Genomic DNA, 20,798 nt, shown 5'->3' with positions numbered 1-20,798 from the left:
CATGGGACTCAGTAGGCAAGAGCCCTAGGATCGATTAGTCATGTCTGCCATGGGTACAGAACTAAATGATCAGAAAATCAGTCTTTTTGCTGATCCTAGGAGAGATACCAGAATACAGATTGGGAAGGAAAAGATTTTGTTAGAGAGGATTTTTCTTAGAAACCGTAAGTCCTCTGAATTGATTCATGGAAAACAGATAAACATCAAGATGCATGTAGAGGGTCACAGACAACAGTGGAAATGGCACACAGGAAGGCTCCGGGGTTCGTTTCCCTCTCTCTAGCCCTGTTTTTGCAAACCAGTTTGGTATGTTACATTGTTGCAGGATGGAGAACACATCCCCCACCAGAATTACTCTTCTAGGGATTTCTGTCCTTGAGGAAGCGCTGAGCAAACTCTCTGGGCTCTTGCTCAGGTTGGTCTGTCTGGTTTCTCAGGAGCCACCTCCCTTGCTCCCCCCTCCACCTGTGGCATATTGGAAGCCACCCCTTCAATATATTCTGACTTCAGTCTTCACTTCCATTGGGGTTGGCCAAGTGCTGTCACCCATGCTAGCTTCAGGTTGCTTGTCTGCAAAATGGGAGTGATAATACGCCCCTTTGCAGCTCCGTTGGATGTATTTCTTGAGATAAGGGGTCGGGAGGTGTTTCCTACATTTTGAAGAGCAGAACGGCTGCTTGGAGTCCTCCATGAACCAGGCAGCAAACTCTCTGCTGTTTCTTGTTCTTGTAACTAGCACCGAGGTGAGGCTTTTTTTTTGTCTTTGTTCCCTCATCCCCTAGGGCCTTGAGGCTGATAACCCTCTGGAACTTTCAGCCTCAGCCCCTGCTGCTGTCATTTTATCGGCTCTGTTATGTTTTTACCAGATCAAGATGGCCTTGGCTGGATTAACGTTTCCAGGCAATGCAATTTCAACAGTTGACCTGGGTTTTCAAAGCTTTCCGTCTTCCCACCTCAGTCTGATCTGCACCCTCACCACCCCCCACCACTCCTGGAGCATCTGTGGGTCCGATTCCCTGAGCCGGCAGACCCTCCCATGGCAGCTCCCATGGCCCATGGGGGTACTTTCCATTGTGCCTTGATTCAAAGTGGGACCTTTAACCTGAACCACATTCCCGAGGGCATGCGAAGCCCTACATGGGGATGGGCTGACTGATTTCAATGCTTTGGGGAAACTGAGGCACAGAGGAGTTTGTGAGGATTCACAAGTGAAACGGGGTTAGAGTCCATTCCCTCTGCTCTCTCTCTGCCATGGGGTTCCAGGGCAACGCATCGCTGTCCTTTGATGGGATGGGGCTGCAGTGAGGGAGTTGGGGAAGCAGGGGCGGGAGGTGACGGATGAGCGATGGAGCTCATCCGGGAACCAGAGAACAGACGACTGGCCAGCAGGAACAGCGCTGACGAGACTGTCAGGGGCTCAGTGTGGGTCCCTTCGGGGAGCAGGCATCTGAACGGAGGCCTCGGAGGCCAGCCAGTGTCTGGGTCCAGCCTGGGCTTCGGAAAGTGGTGCAGTGTGCAAAGCTTACAGAGCTCAGCTCTGTTTCCAAACAACAGGGGACAGTTTAAATCTCTGGCTGCCTGAGTCTCAGGGTCCTCCTTACATAAGTAGGGGCACTGCTCCCATGGGGTTATGGGAGTAGATTCAATCATGTGCGTATCTTCTTGGCACGTCACGGGCACTCGGTGGAAGTCGCTCTCCTTGTGTCACGCCCATAAGTGGCATTAAAAGAAGAACAGCGTGTAGGATAAGGGAGATGAAGCCCCCATCTTCTGCCTGTTTCCAACCTTGCCTGGAGCCAACGTTCCCATGGAGGGAAGCCCCCTCCTGCATGCACAGACAGGGGACCATGGCTGGAGGATAAGACAGGGGTTATGAGGGCTCTCAAGTGGGAGTCTTGAAGCCTGGATAAAGAGAAGGCAGCACTGACCCTGGACAAGAGAGGATGTAGGCGCTGTGCTGAGGGGCACCATGAAATGTTTGAAGGCCAAACAGCCCTGTAGTCACCCAATACTTAGCAAGCATGTCTCCCTGCCAGCAGCATGTACGCTCTGGGGACACAATGCCAGTCCTATCTCCCAAGGAACTTGCAGACTCTGCAGACTTCTCAGTTTAGGAAGGAGTAGGCTCTGCCATTCCAATGTCCAATGGCCTCTTGTTTCACTTAAGATGCTACCCAGAGTCCTTACAATGCCCCGGAAGGCATAGAATGACCAGGCTTCTACCTACTTTCCTGCTTCGCCTCCTACTGCCCTTTGCTCTACTTCATCCCTCCAGCCTCACTACTCTTCTCTCTGTTCCTCCGAAAATGCTAAGCTTAGTCACACCTCAGGACCTTTGCACAACCATCTTATTCCTCCTGACAGAAGAACCCTTCCAAAGTGGATTTTTCTTGGCATGCAGGTCTCTGCTCAAATGCAATGTCCTTTCTTTTCCTCTCCTTTCTTTTCCTTTACCAGCGGTATCTGGGAAGGTCTCTGGGTCTCAGAGTGAAGACAGTGTGCAGCCAAACCAGCAGCCAGCCAGAGGCTCACATGGGTGGTGGTGGAGCCTGGCCAGTGCGGGAGGGAAGGGCTAGTGATCTGGTTTGACAGAGCCACCGGGGAGAAATGGCAGAAAATTGAGAGATGAGACTAGAACAACAGGTTGGGAAGGCGTGGAAAGGGATGGTCATGGTGCGGGGGAGAAGGGTGCACTAGTTGTGGAGTCCCTGAGGATCCCAGCGGGGCTGTCAGCGTGGGAGGCCAGCCCAGAGCTCCACCCAGAGAGTGGTTAGCACATCACCCCCATCGACACAGTGGAGAACCGAGGCACGTTGGATGGGATTGTGACAGCGTGTGGAGGGGTGCTTACATCTGGGAGCCGGGCAGAAGGGGAAATCTGGGATCTCTGACGTCCTGCAGTAGTCGGTCTGTCTGTGGCAGTAAACACAGTAGCTTCAACCCCCTTTACCACGTCTCGGGCTCTGTAAACTACTTCCTATGGATGGCAAGGATCATGATGCCAGGTAACATAAGCCCCTCCTCCAGGATCGGTGCCATTAGTCCTCCATTCACAGAGGTTCACGGCTCAGTGAAGCATCTGCGCGATAGACTGCGAACATAGCCCCTGTTCCACACCACCCCCACCCCAGGGTGTGCATACCCTCAGCACATAGATTTGCCGTGTCCCCACACCCGATCCTGATTCCAGGATTAACCAACAGATTGAGGCAGAAGAGATGGTGTGCGAGTTCTCAGCCCAGACCTTCCATGTTCCCACTTGGGGTCCCGAGGGAGGACTGCAAGAGGCCCGCTCTGGGCGGCTCGCAGAACACGTGGCGAGTAGCAGCCCCAGGCTGAGCTGCCCGCACCCGTGCCCTCCTCCCATGGTGCCCTCCCCCCTTCTTCCTTCCCCTCCTCCTTCTCCCCACCTCCTTTCCTCCTTCCACTGCTTCCTTGTTCTCTCTTACCAACGACAGGTTTATCCCCCTCTCTGTCCACAGGGCGGAGCAAAGCCACCAAGAGCTCCAGGCTCTTTGTTCCAGAGTGCATCGGACTGAGCAGGAATCAGTTTGGACTCCACATCCCAGGGGAGGGAGGCTGAGGGGACCAGCTTGCCTCTGGGGCTCCCCTGGGACCAGCCAAGTATAAACTGAATTGGGGGACATGCTGTATCATGTAGCAGCTGCCAGGATAATGATAGAGACCCAGAGATGGGGATTGGGAAGTTTCTGGAACAGGGGGTTCTCAGCAGACAGAAACCATAGATGTCAACGGTGGCTATCTAATTATTTTAAAGTTAATGAGGCTGCAGTATTTAATTAAATAACAACATTTCATATCTATGCATAAGTTTTCCACTTATATATATTCTTCCGTTTCTCTGTATAACACCTAGATTTTCTCACAAAAGAAAAGAAAATTATGACCTACACAAGCCTCCCTGTTCGTGTTTGTCTCACAGCCTAAACCCCCAATTTTCTCTTTTCTACGCACTAATATGTGTAATTGATTGTTATGCCAGTAATAAGAAGGTTCTTTTTCTTTCTCGTGTCATTCAGAGGAAGACACCCCATGATAATGACCTGTGGACTTTCCCCAGCCTCCATGAATATGCTGGAAGCCACAGGATGGGGCACACTGAGTGTCGAAGTTGCATAGAATGTCAATGATTTCTCTGTAAAGCCGTTAAAAGAAAAAGTCACGCATCCGCCCACCCAATAAATATCTGTCGGGCATCTACAACCCACCACCAGCATCATTCCAGCCCTGGAGGAATGGCACGGAGATGCCTGTCCTTGCAGACAGTGAGGGGAGGGGACACAGACAGCAAAAGAAGAAATAGGGTAGCAGGTGCCAGGGAGGAAAGTAAAGCAGGAACAGAGGGTGGAAGTAGGGCATTAAGATTTGTTACTGGGTCACCAGGGGACACAGCGCTAAAGCTGGTATTTGGGCAGAAGCTCAAGGAAGGAGGACACGGACCTGGGGTCCTAGGGCTCCACTCGGCCAAGGTCCAGGCTCATCACCAAAGATCTCGCTGTCCAGCTAGTGTTTCTCCAGCATGTTCCATGGCTCCCCAAACTTCCTCAGGGACCAGACAATGAAGGTGCCCTAGCAGGGGCTGTCACCTCCAATTTTCACCCCCGTCCCTTTGAATCAGAGAACACCTCTGCTCTGTGTTTGTGATGTCAGAGGAGTGTATAAATTACGTTGTTAAAAAATAAATGTGCTACAAAATCCAAGAAAGTTGAGGACTATTGACCTGGGTGTCAGAATGGGGACAGGGAGGGGAGTGGCCCCAGGGGAAGGATATTATGCCAGGGTGTGAGTCACACTAAGGTAGAGGCGTGACAGGTGTCCTGGGTTGAAAAAGACACATCAAAGGCTTAACCCCTGGCATCTCAGGATGTGATCTTAATTGGAGATGGGATCTTCACGGAGGTAATCATGTTGAAAAGACATGATTAGAGTGGGTCATAGTGTAACTGGTGTCCTTCCAGTACAGGGGAAATTGGAACACAGAGGCAGACAGGCACAGAGGGGAGCGGACGTGAGCAGACATGGGGGACTCAGCACTGGATGACAGAGGCAGTGGCTGGCATGTCGAAGCCACAAGCCAAGGGACTGCCCCCCCCCCCAAGGACTTCCTGGGGCTGGGAAGCTGGGAAGAGGAACAAAAGAGATCTCTCCAGAGTCTCAGAGGGAGCCTGGCCCCACTGACATCTTGATTTCCGACCTCCAGCTTCCAGAACTGTGGGGGAACCCGTTTCTGTTGTGTGACGGCTCAGTCTGTGGTTCTGTTACAGTGGCCCCAGCACACGGACATACCGGGTGCTGTGTGCTCCAGGAGTCGGGGGGACTTCACTCACGGGGCTGGACAGACAGGCACACTGGATCTGGATCCCGAGAGCGAGGACAGTGCTTCCCGATGGAGAAGGGCGATCTGCCAGGTGAGAGTCTACAGCTGACAGCCTTGCCAAGGGCCTGCCAGAATGTGCCAGAATGTGGCACAGAAGCCCTTTGGCTTCGGGGTGTGGTCAGCCCAGGAGATGGGTGGCATTGGGACCTGGTGATGTGGGAGCAGGAGGGGGCGGTGTGACTGTAGGCTTCTGGGCTGGGTGGCTGGTGGACAGGGCTGGGGATCCCTGGGATCAGGCACAGAAGAGGGACTGGGGATGGGGGAGGCCCCCTGGGCCACCCGGGGCCTGGGAATGTTTGGTGAGCTATCCAGAGGTGTCGGACAAAAAGAACCCGCTTCCCCATGGCTGGCTTCCTCCCCTCCTTCAGCGCTCCACGCCAACATCTTCTTCTAGAGAAGCTTTCCCCCTCTTTGTCTGGGACGGTTACCCCCAGGTTACTCTCTGACTCCCCCCTCGTGCATTCACACGGCATTTGCACGTGCTCATTTCTGGTCTGGGTCCCTGTGCTGTTTGCCGCCAGATTTCAAGTGCCCAGGACAGTGTCTGCGCACAGCCAGGGCTCCATCCAGATCTGCGGACTGGAAGGCCGAACGAGGGAGACCGGGAGAAGGCCTGGTGTGCCGGCTGGTCTCTCTGAAGCAGACACTGAGGGCGAGTTTGGGGTACAAGAGGCTTGGTGGGGATCAGCACCTGGGAATGGAAGTGGGAGGAGACAGGACGGGCAGAGGGGAATGTGGAACAGCAGTGCTGGCCGACGCGGCTTTGGCCAGTTCGCAAACTGGAGAAGGAACACTGACCAATGGGCTTGGCCCCTCTTGGGTTGAAACAGCCGGGCTTTTCAATCTCACCTCACTCAGGCACAGGATACTGCCCGCCTGGGGAGCAGTGGTCCCTGAAGGAGTCAACAGCTGGACGCCGCCTGCTGTCACCTTCCCCCGGGGCTGAAGGCAGTGCATCTCCATGACCCGGACTGGACACGCACATTCATAGGGTGAAGATGGTGCTGAAACCTGGAGGAAATGCTGAGCCCCAGACAGCCTGTGATCTGTGCCCAGAGACCTGCAGGCCAAACACTACAGGGAAAAGGAGGGTGCAGCCTCTTCCAATCAAGGAATCAGGGAGCCTTCCAGGAGGCAGCAAAATTTGACTTGAAGGGCTTATTTGTGGGGAGGCTGGAGTGGAGGAGCTTCCAAGAGAAAGGGCAGGCCTAGAGTGGGGGGTGTGGATGTTCGAGGGGCCGGAATGCTTGTAGAGATGTGGGTGGAGCCACACACCGAGTGGGGGTGTGCTGGATGGTGGGCTGCGGGCTGGGAGATAAGCACTTACCCCGTGGTGGAAGCTGCCTTTGCTTCTCTTTTGGGAAGGGAACCAGTGTGCTGAGGGGCCGCTTGGGGAACGGGACCAGGTCGGTGGGGCAGATGTGTGGGTGGCGGGACAGGTGTGCAGGTGGTGGGCTCAGCCCAGCAGAATGGGACATTATGCAACACTCCAGCACCCAGACCCCTTTGGAAGAAAAGAGACGTTCAAGTACATGTAGGCACAGGGCATTGTTCTAAAAACTGCCAGGAAGGACAGAATAGAAACAGGATCACAAGTGGCCCAAAAAGTGACAGAAAAAAACTGCTTTCGATCACAATCCCCCAGAGGCCGATTGTTTTCATCTTCTGAAAAAGTGCTGATGGCTGTCGCTGTCACCCTCCAGGGTAGCAGATGAGAGCTGCTGACACATTTTATCCCTTCCAACAGAGAGAGAGAGACTGAGAGAGAGAGAGAGTAAGTCGGGAAGGCTGGAGACCCAGCGGCCATGCGTCACACCTCCAAACACTGCCAAACACTGCAGGGAAGAGGAAGGTGCCTGTGCCGAGCCCTGGGGCCCCGCCAGCAGGGGGCACTCCAGCCCCCCAGGGCCGCTGCCCTCTTGGACCCCTGGCTATACCTGCCTGATCTCTCCTCCCTCACTCCTTGTCCCAGGCCCAAGTCTGAAGCCTGAAAGTGTCTCAAGACTTTGGGCACCCTGGACTGACATCTCTGTTCCTTCGCCAGGCTCCAGCAGCATGCAATGGAGGAATTACGCGCCTGTTTTCCTTTTGTTAAATTTCCGGAATGGGGACTTAATTATCTAGATCAGCAGACTGGCAGAGCAGAACTACAGATGACTTCCAGGCATTTCTCTGAAGTCCAGATGTAAGCAGGTGGTGCCACTGTCCCTCCCCTAGGGGGAACCGGATTGCTGGCAACCTGTGGGAATTCTCTGAGCCTAACACAGGGCCAGGCACACAGACACAGTCAGTAAAAACTTGCAAGTGGATGAATGAATGAATGAATGAATGAATGAATGAATGAATGTAGTGGAGGGCAGACCAAGGGAGGGAATTTCATCTTCGCACCCAGAGCCCCGTTTTCTGCCCTTGTCCCATTCCAGGAACCCTCTGCTATTTACCCCGCCTATCCTCAAAGGCCACCCAGCTACCTCTAGGGCCTTATTCCTCCTCAGGAATGGGTGACCAGAACAGGTTGAGCAGAAGACCCTGAAGATTTAAGTGTGTTTTAATGTTAAGATGAAGAAAGGGAAGGGGCACCTGTGTGGCACAGTCAGCTGAGCGTCTGACTCTTGGTTTCAGTTCAGGTTGTTATCTCAGGGTCGTGAGAAAGAGTCCCCCATTGGGCTCTGCACTCAGTGTGGAGTCTGCTGGAGATTCTCTCTCTCTCCCTCTCCACATCTGCCCCACACCTCTCAAATAAATAAATGTTTTTTTTTTTTTTTTTAAAGATGAGGAAAGGAAAAATAACAAGTTTTTCTTTTTAGTCACATGACAATTGTCCTTAAATAATTATTATCATCACCACTGCCTCCTCTACCATCACTGCCATCATCATCATCACCACCACCATCACCATCTCCACTGTCATCAACACCACCATCAACACCGCCATCACCATCTCCACCATCATCACTGCTGCCATCATCATCACCATCACCACCTTTAACATTATCACCACCACCATCACCATCTCTACCATCATCACCATCTCCACCAATCATCAACACCACCATCACCATCTCTACCATCATCACTGCTGCCATCATCATCACCATCACCACCTTTAACATTATCACCACCACCATCACCATCTCTACCATCATCACCATCTCCACCAATCATCAACACCACCATCACCATCTCTACCATCATCACTGCCACCATCATCATCACCATCACCACCTTTAACATTATCACCACCACCATCACCATCTCTACCATCATCACCATCTCCACCAATCATCAACACCACCATCACCATCTCCACCATCATCACTGCTGCCATCATCATCACCATCACCACCTTTAACATTATCACCACCACCATCACCATCTCTACCATCATCACCATCTCCACCAATCATCAACACCACCATCACCATCTCTACCATCATCACCATCTCCACCAATCAACACCACCATCACCACCACCATCACCATCTCCACCATCATCACTTCTGCCATCATCATCACCATCACCACCTCCACCACCTCCACCACCATCGTCGTCACTACCACCATCATCACCACGATCACTATCTCCACCACTACTAAGTCACAACCTGTGTGAAGGTCAGGACTCTGGTGTTCTTATGAACTATTGTATTCTTAATGCCAAGTAGGGATTAAAATCTTGGATCATAGTCACTGAGTGGAAATGAGAGAATGAGGAGGGGAAGGATGAAGGAAGAAAGGGAAGGAGGGAGGATGAAAAAAAGAAAAGAGGAGGGAGAAAGGGAGGCAGAAACAGAGAACAGGTGATGTTTCACAGCCTCAATGTGGATACAGACCTGGATATCAGTAACTTTTCAATGCAGAGAGAAGCGCAGTGTTAAGAGCAAGCCCCAGGGCCACAGACCAGCTCAGGGAAGCTCAGTGCCAGGAATGATGAGCTCTGTTTGAGGAAGGAAGTTCAGAAAATCCTGGAGAAGGTCATATCTAAACTGAATGGTGAAGATGAATCAGCATTTCCAGATGGACAAGAAGCAAGTATGGCAAGCCCAGGGTCCAGAGTATAAAGACAGGAAGGGCTTGTGAGAAGGGAGGAGCCTTATACTCTGGGCCCTGGCAGAGTATAAAGACAGTCCCAGAGTATAAAGACAGAAGAGGCTGAGCTAGTGGGTGGTTGGAGGGCATGGAGAGTGGTAGGTGCTGACATTACAGCAACACTTCATAACTATTGCTATTTTTAAAAACTTGGATTTTCTTTCATAGGCAAATGGGTTTTGATGAAAAAAAGGACATTTGCTCATTCACTGTTTTATTCATTAATTTATCCAGTGGTTATTTATTGGGTGCCTTTTATGTACAAGGTCCAAGGGCTTATAACAAGGAATAAAGCCACAGAACCTATTTAAATGATCTCATTGAGTCTCACCATAAGCCCAGCAGGTCCTGACTGTTTATGCCCTTGGTTATTGTGGATAAAAATAGCTTCCAAGCCCTAGAGTCAGTATTTCCATCATTTTTCTTCATGAGACACTTTATGTGGGGAGCATATAGTCCATTTTCAGCTAATAAAGACTGTAGCCAGAATTTGAAGTTGAGCTGATCTGCCATCAAAACACGATCTTTCCCTTTCAAAGTGTCTCTGCGACAGACAGATGAGCTATAATGCTGATGCTTTTGACATCTCAGCCATTAGATGGGTTAAGAGCATCAAAAATTTTTGAGTGTGATTTTTAAAGTTTCTTAAAGTTTTTATTTAAATTCCAGTTAGTTAACATCCAGTGTAATATTAGCTTCAGGGGTACAAATCGTGATTCAACAGTTCCATACAATATCCCGGGCTCCTTACCACAAACATCCTCCTTAGTCTCCATCCCTTCACTCGCCATCCTCCTCTCCCCCTCTCTCCTAATCATCAGTTTGGTCTCCAGAGTTGAGTCTGTTTCTTGCTTTGCCTCTCTCTCTTTTTCTCCTTTTTAGCTCTTTTGTTTTATTTCTTAAATTTCTTTATTTCTTAAATTTCACATATGAGAGAAAACCTATGGTATTTCTACATAACACAATACTCTCTAGCTCCATCCATAGCATTGCAGATGTTAAAATTTCATTCTTTTCTACAGTTGGGTATATATCCATTGTCTATATACCATTATTCCATTGTATATATACACCCCATCTTCTTTAGCCAGTCATCAGTCGATGGACACTTGGGTTGTGTCCATTATTTGACTATTGTAGATGGATGCACGTATCCCTTTAAATTAATATTTGTGTATTCTTTGGGTAAATACTTAACAGTGTGATTGCTGGATCACAGGGTAGTTCTTTTTTTTTTTTTTAACTTACATTCAATTAGCCAACATATAGTACATCATTAGTTTCAGATGTAACGTTCATTGATTCATCAGTTGCATATAACTCCCAGTGCTCATCACAGCACATCCCCTCCTTAATGCCCATCACCCAGTTACCCCATCCTCACACCCACCTCCCCCTCTGTGACCCTCAGTTTATTTCCCAGAGTCCAGAGTCTCTCATGGTTTGTCTCCCTCTCTGATATTTTTAACTTTTTGAGGAACCTCCATACTGTTCTCCTGAGTAGGTGCACGGGTTTGCACTCCCACCAAAAGTGCAAGAGGGTTCTCCTTTCTCCACATCCTCACCGACACCTGTTGTTTTATGATTTTAGCCATTCTGTCAGGTGTGAGATGATATCTCATTGTAGTATTGATTTGCATTTCCCTGATGACCAGTATTGTTGAACATCTTTTTATGTGTCTGTTAGCCATCTGGATGTCTTCTTTGGAAAAATGTCTATTCGTGCTTCTGCCTACTTTTAATTGGATTATTCATTTTGTGGGTGGTGAGTTTTAGAAGTTCTTTATATATGTTGAATACTAACCCTTTACCAAATATGTCATTTGCAAATATCTTCTCCTGTTCAGTAGGTTACCTTTTGGATTTGTTAATGATTTCCTTCACTATGTAGAAGTTTTCATTTTGATGTAGTCCCACTAGTTTATTTTGCTTTTATTCCCCTTGCTTCAGGAGTTGTATCTAGAAAAAAGTTCTAGGGCTGATGTCAGAGAAACTACTGACTTTGTTTTCTTCAAGGACTTTTATGGTTTTAGGTCTCACATTTTGGTTTTTAATCCATTTTGAGTCTATTTTTGTGTATGGTAAAAGAGAATGGTCCAGTTTCATTCTTTTGCATGGAGCTGTCTAGTTTTCCCAACACCACTTGTTGAAAAGACTGTCTTTTTCACATTGCATATTCTTTCCTGCTTTGTGGAAGATTAATTGGCTATATAACTGTAGGTTCATTTCTGGGTTTTCTTATGTTTTCTGTTGATCTATGTGTCTATTTTTGTGCCAGTACCAGACTGTTTTGATGATTAAAGCTTTGTAGTATAACTTGAAGTCTGGAATTGTGATGCCTCTATCATTGCTTTTCTTTTTCAAGATTGCTTTGGCTATGCAGGGTCTTTTCTGGTTCCACACAAATTTTAGGACTGCTTGTTCTAGTTCTGTGAAGAAATACTGATAGTATTTTGATAAGGATTGCATTAAATGTCTAGATTGGTTTGGGTAGAATAGACATTTTAGCAATATTCGATATTCCAATCTATGAACATGGAATGTCTTTCCATTTCTTTGTGTCATCTTTGTTGTTGTTGTTGTTGTTGCCTTTTAACTTGTTTTTTTTTTTATTTCTTTTCAGCAGAACAATATTCATTGTTTTTGCACCACACCCAGTGGTGCATGCCATCTGTGCCCTCTCTAATACCCACCACCTGGTACCCCAACCTCCCACCCCCTGCCCCTTCAAACCCCTCAGATTGTTTTTCAGAGTCCATAGTCTCTCATGGTTCACCTCCCCTTCCAATTTCCCCCAACTCCCTTCTCCTCTCCATCTCCCCTTTTTCTCCATGCTATTTGTTATGCTCCACAAACAAGTGAAACCATATGATAATTGACTCTCTGCTTGACTTATTTCACTCAGCATAATCTCTCCCAGTCCCGTCCATGTTGCTACAAAAGTTGGGTATTTGTCCTTTCTGATGGAGGCATAATACTCCATAGTGTATATGGACCACATCTTCCTTATCCATTCGTCCGTTGAAGGGCATCTTGGTTCTTTCCACAGTTTGGTGACCATGGCCATTGCTGTTATAAACATTGGGTTACAGATGGCCCTTCTTTTCACAGCATCTGTATCTTTGGGGTAAATACCCAGGAGTGCAATGGCAGGGTCATAGGGAAGTTCTATTTTTAATTTCTTGAGGAATCTCCACACTGTTCTCCAAAGTGGCTGCACCAACTTGCATTCCCACCAACAGTGTAAGAGGGTTCCCCTTTCTCCACATCCTCTCCAACACATGTTGTTTCCTGTCTTGCTAATTTTGGCCATTCTAACTGGTGTAAGGTGGTATCTCAATGTGGTTTTAATTTGAATCTCCTTGATGGCTAGTGATGATGAACATTTTTTCATGTGTCTGATAGCCATTTGTATGTCTTCATTGGAGAAGTGTCTATTCATATCTTCTGCCCATTTTTTAATATGATTGTCTGTTTTGTGTCTGTTGAGTTTGTGACATCTTCAATATCTTATTTGTTTTATGTTTTATAGTTTTAGGTTTCAGAGTACAGGTCATTTGCTTCCTTGGTTGGGTGTATTCCAAGGTATGTTATGGTAGAATTGTAAATAGGATTAATTTTTTAATTTCTCTTTCTGATTCTTTGTTATCAGTGTATAGAAATGCAACAGGTTTCTGTACATGGATTTTGTAATCCTGCAACTTTACTGAATTCATTTATTCATTCTAATAGTTTTTGGTGGAGTCCTTTGGGTTTTCTACATAGAGTATCATGTCATCGGTAAATAGTGAAATTTTTACTTCTTCCTTGCTGATTTGGATCCCTTTTATTTCTACTTGTTGTCTGATTGCTGTGGCTAGGACTTCCAGTACTACATTCAATAAAAGTAGTAAGAGTGGACATCCCTGTCGTGTTCCTTAGTTTTCCCCATTTAGGTTGAGACCATTAGGATATTTTTAACATTAACTTGGATGTACTTGCTGTGTGGACAATTCTTTTAGGCTCCCTTCTTTTTCCCCTGCTTAATGCAATGGCAGTGTTAGTTCTTGCCAGTATGTTTCTATTTCCCTGGAGAGCACCAGAGGCTCTGGGCCAGAGCCACTGAGGCTCAGAACCTACTCATGGGATTTTATTCCCTCCCAGTCCAGTGCTGGAACTGTCTTGGGAGATGTGGGGCATCACAAGCTGGGAGGGGCCCTTGAAAATTAGGGAGGCCGCAGGCACCTGGGAAGACAGTCCTTACCTCCTCCCGGCTGGTGGCATGCTGACGTCTGAGAGCACTGTATCCCATGGGCCCAGTCTGTCAGGCATTTTTCTTAAGTCTGGGAAATCACTCATCCCCAGGAGAAAACAAACAATGCTTCCAGTACTGGGATGGGGAAGGGCCTGAGGAAAAACATGTCAATCTGACTTGTCGAAAAAGAAGACAATCAACTCACACACACATGCTGGGAATCCAAACACACAGAGGCACTGGGGCAGCGGTCATCACATCTCTCCCTGACCCCACAAGGATGGGACTCATGGTGGCCTTGCTTGCTGCCCCAGGGTCTGGTATACAGTCAGTGTTAAATACACGTTTGTGAATGGATGGACTATTAAGTGAAGAAGGATTAACCCAGAGAGCAGGAAATGCCCTCCTGGAGGAAAGGGACCCAGGAAAGCTGTCTTGTTGGCTTTGAGGAGGCAGATGCTGATTTTTGAGACACAAGCCTCCCAAAGATGCACTGAAATCCTCTGCTGTGCTTCCTTCTATGACAGGTGCTGCCTGTGGCACCGGCTGTGTTCCAGACTGCCCCTGGCACTGATGCCCCAGCCCAGTGAGGGGCTGAGCCTCACCAGGACATTTGCATGGAGACTTGTGGAGCTACAGCTGGCCACAGGTCTTTCCTCGCTGGGTCCTTGGCCCCGGGACCCAGATAGCCTGTTAGACCCCAAAGGGCAAGTTCACTGACATGTGGCCAGCACACTGGCTGCCCACCTCTTAATGCTGTTTCTTCCTCAACATTGCTCTATTGTGTTACTTTAACTTGTATGTGTGTGTGTGCAGGTATGTATGTGCACATGCATGCTTGTGTGTGTGCATGCACGGGGGCGTGTGTGTGTGCACGTGTGTGTGTGTGCATGTTTGGGGGCACGCGTGTGTGCGTGTGTGTGCGTATGTGTGTGCGTGCATGCTTGCTTATGTGTGGGTGTGTGTATGTGTATGAACGGGGTACATGTGTGCATGTGTGTATTCTTATGTGTATGTGAACATGCTGGTGGGTGTACATGCATGTGGGTGTATGTGTGTGCATATGTGCATATGCAGGTGGGTGTGCATGCATGCTTATGTGTTGCATGTGTGTGTGCGTGTAGGTGGGCATGTGTGTGTGCATGCTTGTGTGTGTGTGCACATGCAAGTGGGTTTGCATGCATGTGGGCCTATGTGTGTGCGTATGTAAATGTGTGTAAGTGTGCATGCATGCTTGTGAGTATGGGCAATAACAGAGGTGCCACCTATAGCTCCACCTTCCCTGTCCTTTTTATGGACACTACCCCTCTCTGGCTGACAGCAGGAGCGGTCATTTTGTCCTCTGGCCTGCCTCGACGGGGCCCATCATCCAGGCAGGGAGGGACTGGGCCCTGGGATCAGTGAGAGGGACCCAGGAACATTAAGGCAGTGAGTCTTTTTTTTTTTTTTTAAGATTATTTATTTATTTATTTGACAGACAGAGATCACAAGTAGGCAGAGAGGCAGGCAGAGAGAGAGAGGGGAAGCAGGCTCCCTGCTGAGCAGAGAGCCTGATGCAGTTCTCGTAAGACAGTGAGTCTTGGCGGCAGAAGATAAGATGCAAAGCTTGGAAGATATTCGGCATGGTGGGTCCAACAAGTGTGTCCATTTAGCTGAGAAGGGAACCCCAGGTGACGAAGGAGCAGAGAACCCCAGGACAGAGAGAATGACAAGAACAGAAGCCCCTGGGCCAGAGTGAGAATGGAAGAGCTTGGAATGGAAGTCTTTGTGGCAGGAGATGGGCTACGGGGTGGCACGTTGGCAGCCAGAGCGGTCCTCGAGGTCTTGATGCATTGATTCTTCCTCTGTCCTGACACCCAGCCTCACTCTTGTCCACCTGCTCAGCCCCTATGCCCAGGAGCCCCTGAGGCCTTGACTTAAATGACTCAAAGCTCCACCACCTGTCTGTCTCCAGCCACCAGCAGCCACCACCTCAGAAGCCCGCAAGCTCTGCACTTCCCAAAGGCCCCCTTGATGCCTACAGTGGCCCAGAGAACACCCGGGCCCACTAGCAGCCCCCTGCCTGGTCACTCACATGGACCCCAGCCCCATGGTTAGCCACCACGCCCACACTGAATCTTTAGAGCCAGCTTCAGGCTCGCACCCAATCCCCTCCTCCCCCAGTCCTGCCCGGCTTTCGCCTCGCCCCACCCTGCCTGGAGTGCTGAACATTGTCTTCCCACCTCCGCCGACTGTAAACTGACAGGTGACTCACAGCAGCCACGGGCTGGCTCTGTGTGCCTGCCCAGTGGCTCTGGCATCCGGCTCTCCCCACATGCCTTATGCCTCCCGCCCAGCCCAGCATGCCCAAGGCTGCCAGAGTGTGCCAGATAGGACGCAGCTGTGACTGGGGGGTGGGGTGGGTGCGGCGCGGTGGTGTGGACATGTCTGTGGCAATGCTGCACCCTCTGTGGCTCATCTCCATTACTGGTGTCATCATGAAGCAGTCACAATTGCATATCATAATGATAATGCTAATAACAAAATAATAAGACCAGCTCCCATGGAGCGCCTCTGGGCACCTGGCACCATGCGGGGGCTTTGCATGTGGACGTGGAGGGCACGAGCGTGCCCATCTTCCAGGCGAACAAGCTGAGGCACAGAGACATGACGAGATTTGAGGTGGCACTGGGAGCCTGGCCCTGCTCAGGCGCATTTCCTTGCTCGGGCTCTGAGTCCTCTGAGAAGCCACGGCGTGGCTGCTCATCTGGGGGAGGAGACATCCTTTCTGACCCGGGGAAGAGACACAGAGGTGCTGGCGAGCCTGCGCCGGTTGGGAGCCACTGGCCTTGGGAAGCTTGACTGCAGGATGTTGGTGGTTGGGTGGTGTGGGGTGTGAATCCTGGCACCACATGGATCTCAAGCACAGCACTCCGAATTTGCTTTAAGTTTACACCAGAAGGGAATTCTATGAAAGCCCTCAGGCACCTCTTCCTGTCCAGGGTCATGGGTCCTCCCCATGGGTTCCTCTAGCATTCCCTGCTGTTAGGGTGAGGAAACGAATATCCTTCAGGTGAAGTATAACTTGAACAGGGTAGTCCAGCCAGAGGGGGTCGCTGGGGAGCCTGGACCCAGACTTGCTGACTTTGGACCGAATGCTCTGGTCCCCACCGTGCCGGGTCCCTGTTCTGTAAACTGTCTGCCACTCTGAGGACTTTCCTCCCTGCTTCAGATCCCTGGGAGGGGAGACTACTGATTCTTTCATTGCCCCAGTTAAAAGCATCGGGTATCAGTCATTCACACCTTAGTACGAGTAACTTTCAGTCAATATATTCTCTCTCCAAGAGTAATTGTCCTTCATTTTGTCTCGGATGGTAGAGACAGCCCTCTGTAAAAGGTTTGTCTGGTATTCAACAACTCAGATTATACCCTTGGGGTTAAAGGGATCTGCTTACCAGCCCACACGTGATTTTGTTGTTGTTGTTGAAGATTATTCACTTATTTATTTAAAAGAGGGAGAAAGTGCAAGCAGGGGGAGCAGCAGAGGGAGAGAGGGACAAGCAGACTCCTCACTGACTGGGGACCCTGACGTGGGGCTCGATCCCAGGACCCAGAGATCATGACCTAAGCTGAAGGCAGACACTTCACCGACTGAGCCATTCAGGCGCCCCGACACGTGCTTCTCCCCAGCTTGCTTTCTCTCGTTCAGGGAGGAGTGCTAGAAACGTGGATGAACAAGGGAGCCCCCTTCCCCATTTCGGAGCTGCCTCGCGCCTCTGGCCACCTGCAGGGTGAGCCCTGTGCGGCCGGGATCCGGAGCTGTATCTGTCCTCATTCCTGCGCCGGTGCCTTGCAGCCAGTCCTCGGTGGAGATCTGGGGGATGGCATGGACCATTCCTGGAGAACGGATGCACAGTCTTCACTGTTTTCTCACCACTTCCACACCCACAGGGCTCAGGTCCCCCAGTCCCATGGCTCGGGATCTTAGGTGGACAGCCTTTCTGTTTCCCCAAACGTCTAAATGCCCAGAAATGGGTGTTTCTCATCCCTAACTGCACCGTAGCACATAAATCATCTAGTATTTTCCCAAAAAGAGACATCTTTCCCTGTCTTTACACTGGTAAATAGCTCAACTATTTACAGGGCTCCGCCTTCCTTCAGATTCTGTCGTTGCTGTCTGCTCTGTTATTTACGGCTCGTTTTCCCCGGAGTGGGAAGAATTACCGGCCACTGGGCCTCCTGTGGTATTGAACACCCAACGCTCCCTCTCCAGATGCCAGAGGATGGACGCGATGAGCCCTGTGTGACATGGGTAAGCGGAATTAGGTGCTCCTCGTGCTCACTATTACTATTATTATTATTAATTATGCTGTTACTATTAATTATTATTCATGAACCACCCTCACATTGATTACTGCATTTCAGAGGATGGCCACCCACTCGCAGTGGGCAAAGCAGGGGGTTCTATGACCCCATCGAACAGATAGAAACAGGGGCCCAGAGAGGTGAAGTGGGCTGAGTGGGTGGCCCAGCTCCCACGTGACTGACCAGGACTAGAACCCAGGCCTCTCTGACTCCAGGACCTGTGCTCTACATCGACATCATGCCTCCTTGACAGTAGAGTGTTGCTTTTTCTTCGGAGGCTTTGCCTTGACTCGATGTGCATCTCTGATGGTGACAGGGAATGGTGAGCCTGTCCCTCACCAGCATTCTGGGCTGTTCCGTCTACCCTCCTTCCCTTGTCCTAGGCTGGGGCAAGTCCCTGCCCTCTCTCCTCCTGCTGTCCCCAAGCCCGGTGTGATAAGAGTGTGGCAAGAAGGCAGGAGAGGGGGGTGGTCAGGTCAAGTGAGATCACTCTGCTTTTCCCTCTTGCTCACTGCCCCACCACCAAGAAAGCATCTGGAACTTGGAAAGGCTCCGCCTTCCTCCTGGGCCCGGTTTCTAGGCAGGTGCAAAATGAATGAAGCATTTTGCAGAAAAGCCCGCAGAAGCTCTGTGGGAAGAAGTAGATAGGATTCAGCTACGTGCCTGGTACGCATATGCTGAAATTTTCCTTCAGCTTGCTCTGGGGGACCTGGGAGAGGGAGCACTCCCTGAGGCCAGCTGTCACCTGGGCACCTTCCATACGTTCCTGTGGCTTTGTTATGGCCACACTTTCTCCAGCTGCCACCGTGCCGGGGTTGCTGGAGCAAAGGCTCTGACCTCCTTTTAGAAAGACAGGCATCACCGACTCCAGCAAGACTTCCTTCCTCTCCCTGCTGGCTAAGAAGTTTCTCTCCACTGGATATTAGCAACGGTCTGCTCAGGCCTCGGTCACAGAGCTCCCTTGGGGGGCCATCCCCCTCATGGCCTGTGAGCTCCCAAGGGAGGATGTGGGTTCTTTGACCCTGCACGGCACCTGACACCTTGTAGACACTTGATCGGTGTTTCAACCCAAACTCGGGCAGTCAGCCTCAGACAGGAGACTGCTTTGGAAGACGGCAGGAAAGGGGTGAGAGGTGGAGCCAAATGACTGGCTCAGAATTGGAGAACGGGGTGGGGGGGGCAGTGAGGTGTCCTGTGGCTGCCGGGTCACGTGGAAGCAGAAGGGCTACTAGGGCAAATTCTGCAAACGTTTAAGCGAAGGCTTTACACGCGGCTACAGACTGCCCCTGCTTTTTCTCAATCTCTCTCAGACTCGCTCCACGAACGGTATCCACAGTTATCTTTTTCTTTTATATTAAGATACTCTGATGAGGTCGTCCATCTACTTAATAACAATGTGATACTCAACACATGCATGATCTCTAACCTCAGTTTTTAAATCTGCATTATGGGCATTCCGACAGTCATAAACTAGTAAGAATTAAATGTGTGTGTGTGCATATGTGTGTGCCGTGGAACATTGAACTAGGGACCTCTTTTTCTTTTTTCTCTTTTTTTCCTTGCAATTTGCAGCTATCCTTCCAAAAGATTTTTCTGAAACATTCTGTTTCTATACCTTCTGTTGTTCTGCTGTTACACCAGACTCTAGTCCTGGCTAGAATATCATTTCTTTTTAAAGATTTTATTTATTTACTTATTTATTTAGAGTACACGTCAGTGGGGGGGAGGGGCAGAAGGAGAGGGAGAGAGAGAATCTCAAACGGACTCCCCAGCTGAGCATGGAGCCCGAGGTAGGGCTCAAACCCATGGCCTTGACATCATGACCTGAGTTCAAACCAAGAGTGGGATGGCTAACCCACTGAGCCACCCCGGCGCCCCTAGGACATCATTAAGCACAGACTTAAGGTTTGTGTAAGGACCTATTTAGCCAGAGCGACTCCATCTTAGTTAAAAGCCATTTTGTTGTTTGTGCAAGTAAAACTTAAACTGACTCTGCCCCCCTCCCCCCAAGAGGAACTTACTTAAAAGCAAGTCTGGGGAACCAGTAAAATATGGTCAGCCAGTTCCTAATAACAGAGCCCAGAAAACAAGGCCAGGTCAGCCAGTTCTTGATAACAGAGCCCAGGATACAAGGACGAGTCTGGCCAGGTGGAGACATCCAATCAGTAAGAAACACACATACTTTTTCCCTAACCACCAAAGAATGTAAACCCCGCCTTTTGGGCACCAACCTTGAGCACCAATTCTGACCAGAGTAATAGGTTAGGTCAAACAGCTACTATAGGATAAATTGTAATTCAATTGGCCACCTGCGTGTGACCTAACACGACTACAATCTCATTGGCCACCCATGTGTGGCCAGACTTTTGCTCTTAAAGTTAGTCTGTGAGACTGGGAGGGGTCGCTCTCCTCAGAGACGGCCCTGGCCGGTCAGTCTGACTTCTAATGCTTGGCATAGAATAGAGCTTTGCAGAACTTTCACCTTGTTTCAGTCTCATTCCCCTGATCAATCAGTCTAACTTCTAATACTTGGCTTTAAATAAAGCTTTAAATAACTTTCATTTTGTCTCAGTCTCGTTTCGTTTAATAATGGACCTAACAGTTTGTTTAAATGCAACTGACTCAAGGGTAACTGCTAAGAGATTGGCCTCAGGCAACCAGAGATGCAGCGTTCCCCCTGCTCCCCCACTGGACAGGTAGGTAAACTGAGATCCAGAGCCAGGTATGGCTTCC

The sequence above is a fragment of the Mustela erminea genome, chromosome 5 (genome assembly GCF_009829155.1).
Source record: "Mustela erminea isolate mMusErm1 chromosome 5, mMusErm1.Pri, whole genome shotgun sequence".
Classification (NCBI taxonomy): Eukaryota; Metazoa; Chordata; class Mammalia; order Carnivora; family Mustelidae; genus Mustela; species Mustela erminea.
This window is presented reverse-complemented; position numbering follows the sequence as displayed.